Raw genomic sequence first — 11180 nt, forward strand, 5'->3', positions numbered from 1 at the left:
AAAGACCTAGCATTCTCTATTGGTATGATTGACTGCCGCTCCTGGGGTACCATGAAAATGGGCGGTCAAGTATGCGGTTCAGGTTGGAGGGCCCGAATTATGATTTTGAATTCTCTTCTCCCGCTGAACGGGTTGAGGACTACTGGCTCCTGTGCTGACTGTCGTTTCCTGGGCGTCAGTCTTTGCCTTGGGACGCTTATATTTGTTGCACCAAGGTTTGCGGACTCTGTCTTTGGCTGCTGATGTGCCCGGGGTGCTTGTGTTGGGGAACGTTGCAGAAAATAAAAAATTTCCTACGGTTTCACCAACATCCATCTATGAGTTCATCTAAGCAACGAGTGAAAGGAGAGATGCATCTACATACCACTTTGTAGATCGCGAGCGGAAGCGTTCAAAAGAACAGGGTTGAGGTAGTCGTTCTCGTCGTGATCCTATCACCGGAGATCCTAGCGCCGAACGGACGGCACCTCCGCGTCCAACACACGTACGGTCAGCGTGACGTCTCCTCCGTCTTGATCCAGCAAGGGGGAAGGAAAGGTTGATGATGATCCAGCAGCACGGCGGCGTGGTGGTGGATGCAGCAGAACTCCGGCAGGGCTTCGCCAAGCTGCTGCGGGAGGAGGACGAGGTGTAGCAGGGGGAGGGAGGCGCCAAGACACAGGGTGCGGCTGCCCTCCCCCTTGCCCTCCTTTATATAGGCCCCCAGGGGGGGCGCCGGCCCTGGGAGATGCAATCTCCCAAGGGGGGCGGCGGCCAGGGGGGTTGGAGTAACCCCCAAGGCAAGTGGTGCGCCTCCCCCCCTAGGGTTTTCAACCCTAGGCGCAGGGGAGGCCCAAGGGGGGGCGCACCAGCCCACTAGGGGCTGGTTCCCCTCCCACTTCAGTCCACGGGGCCCTCCGGGATAGGTGGCCCCACCCGGTGGACCCCCGGGACCCTTCCGGTGGTCCCGGTACAATACCGGGTGACCCCGAAACTTTCCCGGTGGCCGAAACAGCACTTCCTATATATAATTATTTACCTCTGGACCATTCCGAAACTCCTCCTGACGTCCATGGATCTCATCCGGGACTCCGAACAACATTCGGTTTGCTACATACTCATATTCATACAACCCTAGCGTCACCGAACCTTAAGTGTGTAGACCCTACGGGTTCGGGAGACATGCAGACATGACCGAGACGGCTCTCCGGTCAATAACCAACAGCGGGATCTGGATACCCATGTTGGCTCCCACATACTCCTCGATGATCTCATCGTATGAACCACGATGTCGAGGATTCAAGCAACCCCGTATACTATTCCCTTTGTCAGACGGTATGTTACTTGCCCGAGATTCGATCGTCGGTATCCCAATACCTCGTTCAATCTCGTTGCCGGCAAGTCACTTTACTCGTACCGTAATGCATGATCCCGTGACCAGACACTTGGTCACTTTGAGCTCATTATGATGATGCACTACCGAGTGGGCCCAGTGATACCTCTCCGTAATACGGAGTGACAAATCCCAGTCTCGATCCGTGTCAACCCAACAGACACTTTCGGAGATACCTGTAGTGCACCTTTATAGTCACCCAGTTACGTTGTGACGTTCGATACACCCAAAGCACTCCTACGGTATCCGGGAGTTACACGATCTCATGGTCTAAGGAAAAGATACTTGACATTGGAAAAGCTCTAGCAAAACGAACTACACGATCTTGTGCTATGCTTAGGATTGGGTCTTGTCCATCACATCATTCTCCTAATGATGTGATCCCGTTATCAACGGCATCTAATGTCCATAGTCAGGAAACCATGACTATCTGTTGATCAATGAGCTAGTCAACTAGAGGCTTACTAGGGATATATTATGGTCTAAGTATTCGCACGTGTATTACGATTTCCGGATAATACAATTATAGCATGAATAAAGACAATTATCATGAACAAGGAAATATAATAATAATCCTTTTGTTATTGCCTCTAGGGCATATTTCCAACAGTCTCCCACTTGCACTAGAGTCAATAATCTAGTTACATTGTGATGAATCGAACACCCATAGAGTTCTGGTGTTGATCATGTTTTGCTCGCGAGAGAGGTTTAGTCAACGGATCTGCGATATTCAGATCCGTATGTACTTTGCAAATATTTATGTCTCCATCTTGAACATTTTCACGGATGGAGTTGAAGCGACGCTTGATGTGCCTGGTCTTCTTGTGAAACCTGGGCTCCTTGGCAAGGGCAATAGCTCCAGTGTTGTCACAGAAGAGTTTGATCGGCCCCGACGCATTGGGTATGACTCCTAGGTCGGTGATGAACTCCTTCACCCAAATTGCTTCATGCGCTGCCTCCGAGGCTGCCATGTACTCCGCTTCACATGTAGATCCCGCCACGACGCTCTGCTTGCAGCTGCACCAGCTTACTGCTCCACCATTCAACATATACACGTATCCGGTTTGTGACTTAGAGTCATCCAGATCTGAGTCGAAGCTAGCGTCGACGTAACCCTTTACGACAAGCTCTTCATCACCTCTATAAACGAGAAACATGTCCTTTGTCCTTTTCAGGTACTTCAGGATATTCTTGACCGCTGTCCAGTGTTCCTTGCCAGGATTACTTTGGTACCTTCCCACCAAACTTACGGCAAGGTTTACATCAGGTCTGGTACACAGCATGGCATACATAATAGATCCTATGCCTGAGGCATAGGGGATGACGCTCATCTCTTCTTTATCTTTTGCCGTGGTCGGGCATTGACCCGAGCTCAATCTCACACCTTGCAGTACAGGCAAGAACCCTTTCTTGGACTGATCCATTTTGAACTTCATCAAAATCTTATCAAGGTATGTGCTTTGTGAAAGACCTATGAGGCGTCTCGATCTATCCCTATAGATCTTGATGCCTAATATGTAAGCAGCTTCTGCAAGGTCCTTCATTGAAAAACACTTATTCAAGTAGGCCTTAATGCTATCCAAGAATTCTATATCATTTCCCATCAAAAGTATGTCATCTACATATAATATGAGAAATGCTACAGAGCTCCCACTCACTTTCTTGTAAACGCAGGCTTCTCCATAAGTCTGCATAAACCCAAACGCTTTGATCATCTCATCAAAGCGAATGTTCCAACTCCGAGATGCTTGCACCAGCCCATAAATGGATCGCTAGAGCTTGCACACTTTGTTAGCATTCTTAGGATCGACAAAACCTTCCGGTTGCATCATATACAGCTCTTCCTTAAGATAACCGTTAAGGAATGCCGTTTTGACGTCCATCTGCCATATCTCATAATCATAGTATGCGGCAATTGCTAACATGATTCAGACGGACTTAAGCTTCGCTACAGGAGAGAAAGTCTCATCGTAGTCAATCCCTTGAACTTGCCGATAACCCTTAGCGACAAGTCGAGCTTTATAGATGGTGACATTACCATCCGCGTCCGTCTTCTTCTTAAAGATCCATTTGTTTTCTATCGTTCGCTAATCATCGGGCAAGTCAGTCAAAGTCCATACTTTGTTTTCATACATGAATTCTATCTCGGATTGCATGGCTTCTAGCCATTTGTTGGAATCTGGGCCCGCCATCGCTTCTTCATAGTTCAAAGGTTCACCATTGTCTAACAACATGATTTCCAGGACAGGGTTGCCATACCACTCTGGTGTGTAACGTGTCCTTGTGGACCTACGAAGTTCAGTAGCAACTTGATCCGAAGTACCTTGATCATCATCATTAATTTCCTCTCAGTCGGTGTAGGCAGCACAGGAATTTTTTCTTGAGTGGCACTACTTTCCGGTTCAAGAGGTAGTACTTCATCGAGTTCTACTTTCCTCCCACTCCCTCCTTTCAAGAGAAACTCTTTTTCCAGAAAGGATCCGTTCTTGGCAACAAAGATCTTGCCCTCGGATCTTAAGTAGAAGGTATACCCAATGGTTTCCTTAGGGTATCCTATGAAGACGCATTTTTCCGACTTGGGTTCGAGCTTTTCAGGTTAAAGTTTCTTGACATAAGCATCGCATCCCCAAACTTTTAGAAACGACGGCTTAGGTTTCTTCCCAAACCATAATTCATACGGTGTCGTCTCAACGGATTTAGACGGTTCCCTATTTAAAGTGAATGTAGCTGTCTCTAGAGCGTATCCCCAAAATGATAGCGGTAAATCGGTAAGTGACATCATAGATCGCACCATATCCAATAGAGTGCGATTACGATGTTCGGACACACCGTTACGCTGAGGTGTTCCAGGCGGCGTGAGTTGTGAAACGATTCCACATTTTCTTAAGTGTGTACCAAATTCGTGACTTAAATATTCTCCTCCATGATCCGATCGTAAGAATTTTATCTTTCGGTCACGTTGATTCTCTACTTCATTCTGAAATTCCTTGAACTTTTCAAAGGTCTCAGACTTTTGTTTCATCAAGTAGACATACCCATATCTACTCAAGTCATCAGTGAGAGTGAGAACATAACGATATCCTCCGCGAGCCTCAACGCTCATTGGACCACACACATCAGTATGTATGATTTCCAATAAGTTGGTTGCTCGCTCCATTGTTCAGGAGAACGGGCTCTTGGTCATTTTGCCCATGAGGCATGGTTCGCATGTGTCAAATGATTCATAATCCAGAGACTCTAAAAGTCCATTAGCCTGGAGCTTCTTCATGCGCTTGACACCAATGTGACCAAGGCGGCAGTGCCACAAGTATGTGGGACTATCGTTATCAACTTTACATCTTTTGGTATTCACACTATGAATATGTGTAACATTACGTTCGAGATTCATTAAGAATAAACCATTGACCATCGGGGCATGACCATAAAACATATCTCTCATATAAATAGAACAACCATTATTCTCGGATTTAAATGAGTAGCCATCTCGCATCAAATGAGATCCAGATACAATGTTCATGCTCAAACTTGGCACTAAATAACAATTATTGAGGTTTAAAACTAATCCCGTAGGTAAATGTAGAGGTAGGCCGACGGCGATCACATCGACCTTGGAACCATTCCCGACGTGCATCGTCACCTCGTCCTTCGCCAGTCTCCGCTTATTCCGCAGCTCCTGCTGTGAGTTACAAATATGAGCAACGGCACCGGTATCAAATACCCAGAAGTTACTACGAGTACTGGTAAGGTACACATTAATTACATGTATATCAAATATACCTTTAGTGTTGCCGACCTTCTTATCCGCTAAGTATTTGGGGCAGTTCCGCTTCCAGTGACCCTTCCCTTTGCAATAAAAGCACTCAGTCTCAGGCTTGGGTCCATTCTTTGACTTCTTCCCGGCAACTGGCTTACCGGGCGCGGCAACATCTTTGTCGTCCTTCTTGAAGTTCTTCTTACCCTTGCCCTTCTTGAACTTAGTGGTCTTATTGACCATCAACACTTGATGTTCTTTCTTGATTTCAACCTCTGCTGATTTCAGCATTGTAAATACCTCAGGAATGGTCTTCACCATCCCCTGCATATTGTAGTTCAGCACAAAGCTCTTGTAGCTTGGTGGGAGCGACTGAAGGATTCTGTCAATGACCGCCTCGTCCGGGAGGTTGATCTCCAGCTGGGACAGGCGGTTGTGCAACCCAGACATTTGGAGTATGTGCTCACTGACAGGACTATTTTCCTCCATCTTACAACTATAGAACTTGTCGGAGACTTCATATCTCTCGACCCGGGCATGAGCTTGAAAAACCATTTTCATCTCCTCGAACATCTCATATGCTCCGTGTCGCTCAAAACGCTTTTGGAGCCCCGGTTCTAAGCTATAAAGCATGCCGCACTGAACGAGGGAGTAATCATCAGCACGTGATTGCCAAGTGTTCATAACGTCTTGGTTCTCTGGGATGGGTGCTTCACCTAGCGGTGCATCTAGGACATAATCTTTCTTGGTTGCTATGAGGATGATCCTCAGGTTCCGGACCCAGTCCGAATAGTTGCTGCCATCATCTTTCAGCTTGGTTTTCTCTAGGAACGCGTTGAAGTTCATGTTGACATGAGCGTTGGCCATTTGATCTACAAGACATATTTTGCAAAGACTTTAGACTAAGTTCATGATAATTAAGTTCATCTAATCAAATTATTTAATGAACTCCCACTCAGATTGACATCCCTCTAGTCATCTAAGTGTTACACGATCCGAGTCGACTAGTCCGTGTCCGATCATCACGTGAGACGGACTAGTCATCATCGGTGAACATCTCCATGTTGATCGTATCTTCCATACGACTCATGTTCGACCTTTCGGTCTCTTGTGTTCCGAGGCCATGTCTGTACATGCTAGGCTCGTCAAGTTAACCCTAAGTGTTTCTGCACGTGTAAAATTGTCTTACACCCGTTGTATATGAACGTAAGGATCTATCACACTCGATCATCACGTGGTGCTTCGAAACGACGAACTTTAGCAACGGCGCACAGTTAGGGGGAACACTTTCTTGAAATTATTATAGTGGATCATCTTATTTACTACCGTCGTTCTAAGTAAACAAGATGCATAAACATAATAAACATCACATGCAATTATATAAAGTAGTGACATGATATGGCCAATATCATATAGCTCCTTCGATCTCCATCTTCGGGGCTCCATGATCATCTTCGTCACCGGCATGACACCATGATCTCCATCATCATGATCTCCATCATCGTGTCTTCATGAAGTTGTCACGCCAATGACTACTTCTACTTCTATGGCTAACGCGTTTAGCAATAAAGTAAAGTAATTTACATGGCGTTCTTCAATGACACGCAAGTCATACAAAATAAAGACAACTCCTATGGCTCCTGCCGGTTGTCATACTCATCGACATGCAAGTCATGATCCCTATTACAAGAACATGATCTCATACATCACAATATATCATTCATCATTCATCACAACTTCTGGCCATATCACATCACACGACAATTGCTACAAAAACAAGTTAGACGTCCTCTAATTGTTGTTGCATCTTTTACGTGGCTGCAATTGGGTTCTAGCAAAAACGTTTTCTTACCTATGAATAACCACAACGTGATTTTGACAACTTCTATTTACCCTTCATAAGGACCCTTTTCGTCGAATCCGCTCCAAGTAAAGTGGGAGAGACAGACACCCGCTAGCCACCTTATGCAACTAGTGCATGTCAGTCGGTGGAACCTGTCTCACGTAAGCGTACGTGTAAGGTCGGTCCGGGCCGCTTCATCCCACAATACCGCTGAAGCAAGAAAAGACGAGTAGCGGCAAGCAAGTTGATAAGATCTATGCCCACAACAAAATTGTGTTCTACTCGTGTAATAGAGAACTACACATAGACCTAGCTCATGATGCCACTGTTGGGGAACGTTGCAGAAAATAAAAAATTTCCTACGGTTTCACCAAGATCCATCTATGAGTTCATCTAAGCAACGAGTGAAAGGAGAGATGCATCTACATAGCACTTTGTAGATCGCGAGCGGAAGCGTTCAAAAGAACGGGGTTGAGGTAGTCGTTCTCGTCGTGATCCTATCACCGGAGATCCTAGCGCCGAACGGACGGCACCTCCGCGTTCAACACACGTACGGTCAGCGTGACGTCTCCTCCGTCTTGATCCAGCAAGGGGGAAGGAGAGGTTGATGATGATCCAGCAGCACGGCGGCGTGGTGGTGGATGCAGCAGAACTCCGGCAGGGCTTCGCCAAGCTGCTGCGGGAGGAGGACGAGGTGTAGCAGGGGGAGGGAGGCGCCAAGGCACAGGGTGCGGCTGCCCTCCCCCTTGCCCTCCTTTATATAGGCCCCCAGGGGGGCGCCGTCCCTGGGAGATGCAATCTCCCAAGGGGGGCGGCGGCCAGGGGGGTTAGAGTACCCCCCAAGGCAAGTGGTGCGCCTCCCCCCTAGGGTTTTCAACCCTAGGTGCAGGGGAGGCCCAAGGAGGGGCGCACCAGCCCACTAGGGGCTGGTTCCCCTCCCACTTCAGCCCACGGGGCCCTCCGGGATAGGTGTCCCCACCCGGTGGACCCCCGGGACCCTTCCGGTGGGTCCCGGTACAATACCGGGTGACCCCGAAACGTTCCCGATGGCCGAAACAGCACTTCCTATATATAATTCTTTACCTCCGGACCATTCTGAAACTCCTCGTGACGTCCGGGATCTCATCCGGGACTCCGAACAACATTCGGTTTGCTACATACTCATATTCATACAACCCTAGCGTCACTGAACCTCAAGTGTGTAGACCCTACGGGTTCGGGAGACATGCAGACATGACCGAGACGGCTCTCCGGTCAATAACCAACAGCGGGATCTGGATACCCATGTTGGCTCCCACATACTCCTCGATGATCTCATCGGATGAACCACGATGTCGAGGATTCAAGCAACCCCGTATACTATTCCCTTTGTCAGACGGTATGTTACTTGCCCAAGATTCGATCGTCGGTATCCCAATACCTCGTTCAATCTCGTTGCCGGCAAGGCACTTTACTCGTACCGTAATGCATGATCCCGTGACCAGACACTTGGTCACTTTGAGCTCATTATGATAATGCACTACCGAGTGGGCCCAGTGATACCTCTCCGTAATACGGAGTGACAAATCCCAGTCTCAATCCGTGTCAACCCAACAGACACTTTCGGAGATACCTGTAGTGCACCTTTATAGTCACCCAGTTACCTTGTGACGTTTGATACACTCAAAGCTCTCCTACGGTATCCGGGAGTTACACGATCTCATGGTCTAAGGAAAAGATACTTGACATTGGAAAAGCTCTAGCAAAACGAACTACACGATCTTGTGCTATGCTTAGGATTGGGTCTTGTCCATCACATCATTCTCCTAATGATGTGATCCCGTTATCAACGACATCTAATGTCCATAGTCAGGAAACCATGACTATCTGTTGATCAATGAGCTAGTCAACTAGAGGCTTACTAGGGACATATTATGGTCTAAGTATTCACACGTGTATTACGATTTCCGGATAATACAATTATAGCATGAATAAAAACAATTATCATGAACAAGGAAATATAATAATAATCCTTTTATTATTGCCTCTAGGGCATATTTCCAACAGCTTGCTATGTTGTTGTTTGGTATGTAATGTTGATCTTGCGCGTAGCCCCTTGCCGCAGTGTGCTGTCGGCGGGGTGTAGGCCTGCATTTGATTTTTCGTGCCGCCTCCTCGAATTGAGGTAGTAGCCTGCGCTTTGGGTAGTATTTTGTTCGGCGCTCGAGTCTGTATTCCTCGGCTGCCCGGGCCTTGGTCCGTCTGTCCGCGAGCAGATTCTGATCAGCTTTAAGCTGCTGTTGTTTCCTTTTCAGGCTTCTTGAAGTGGCTATAAGTCGGCGCTTCAAGCGCTCCTGCTCTATGGGATCCTCTGGTACGCCGATTTCGTCGTCACCCGAGGCTCGCCTCGTCTTTGGAGGGAGGCATATAGTTATTGTCCTCCAAGTATCCGTCTGTCGCCTATTCGTCTGGGATGACCTGTCCATGTTTCTGTTCGGCCTGCTCGAGGGTAGGCTGGTCGGGATTGTATCCCTCTTCGGCGCCATCTGGATTATTTTCTTCTTCGGTTCCGGTATTGTTGTGACGGGGCTTGGAGCGGCGCCGGTGACGCCCATGCTTTGATTTCTTCCCTGAGGGGTTATCTCCTGTTGCCTCATCGCCATTGTTTTCTTTGGGAGTATCCACCATGTATATATTATATGAAGAGGTGGCAGTCCAGCGCCCTGTGGGCGGTGGTTCCTGTTCTTCTCCCGCATCGTCGTCTATACCGGCGATGTCTTCGGAATTGAAGTTAAGCACGTCGGTCAAGTCATCGACCGTGGCTATTAAGTGGGTGGTGGGTGGGTAACGAATTTCTTCGTCGCCTGCTTCCCACTTGAGCCGAACATAGTTCGGCCAGGAATCTCCTGATAGAGAGAGAGACCTTAATGAATTTAGCACTGCGCCGAAGGGGGGGTACTGGAAGATATCCGCGGCGGTGAATTCCATTACTGGAGCCCAATCGAATTCGATGGGCATGGATGCACGCGGTCTGGGACCTACGACCGAAGGTGAGTCCGGGCGTCCGGAGACACAGATCTCCTTAGGAGCGGAGTCTGTGTTCGGCTCCAACGCTGAGGAGTGTGCGGCCTCCGGGGTGGGGTCCATCCATCCGTCCTCGGGAGGCACGACCTACTCTGGAACGAAGTCCGAAGCCATAGCAGGTGCGATATTCCGAATACTATCTGACGACAGATCCAGGTCATGCACATCGTGATCGTTCGGCGCTCCTGACATGGGCCCGAATCCGTCGAAGATCAAGTCTCCGCGGATGCCGGTAGTGTAGTTTAGGTTTCCAAACCTGACCTGATGGCCAGGGGCGTAGTTGTCGATCTGCTCCAGATGGCCAAGCGAGTTGGCCCGCAGTGCAAAGCCGCCGAACTCGAAGATCTGTCAGGGGAGGAAAGTCTCACCCAGGATGGCGTTGTTGAAGGTTGGAGGAGCCATCGAGTGTCAGGACCCCGACTCAATGCCACATCGATCTAGCATGTAACACCTCATATCACTTTGCGGCCTCACGCACGGTATTCCCACGGGTGTCGCCTTACCTTAGCCCGGGACCGTTTGCGCCTTTTGGCACACGTATATGACAGTGTCGCTAGCATCCATATGATAAGGAGCCCGGGCTGACATGGCTAGTCGTAAACCCAAAGTGGCACAGACTTACAGGGACAGGCATCCATGACCCAGCATCGAACGTGTCGGTCATCAGCGAGTGAAACCAGGCTGTAGCACTAGGCTAGCAGGACTCCGGTGAACCGGGCTGTAGCGGGCTAACAGGACTCCGGTACTCAATGCGTGACATTTCCCCGAAGGGACAGACACAGGAACGAAGAAGGACACATGCCGGCCAGCCTAAGTGTTCCAGAGCAGTAGCAAGCTACCATGGCTCAGCGGTAACACTAGGAGACATTTCCCGGTAAGAGAGGCTACTAAAGATAAACAACTAGATGGTCAGATCCCACACATACCAAGCATTTCAATCATACACACAATATGCTCGATATGTGCAAATACAACGAAGCATCACAACATGACTCTACGACACAAGTACTTTATTCATTAGGCTCCGAGGAGCGAGATATTACAAACATGGGTCTCATGACCCAACACTCAGAGCATACAAGTCAAAGCACAAGCGGAAACTATCATGTCTGAGTACAGACATCTATAAATGAAAAAGGCTGAGAAGCCTG

Source organism: Triticum aestivum, chromosome 6B (genome assembly GCF_018294505.1).
Source record: "Triticum aestivum cultivar Chinese Spring chromosome 6B, IWGSC CS RefSeq v2.1, whole genome shotgun sequence".
Lineage (NCBI taxonomy): Eukaryota > Viridiplantae > Streptophyta > Magnoliopsida > Poales > Poaceae > Triticum > Triticum aestivum.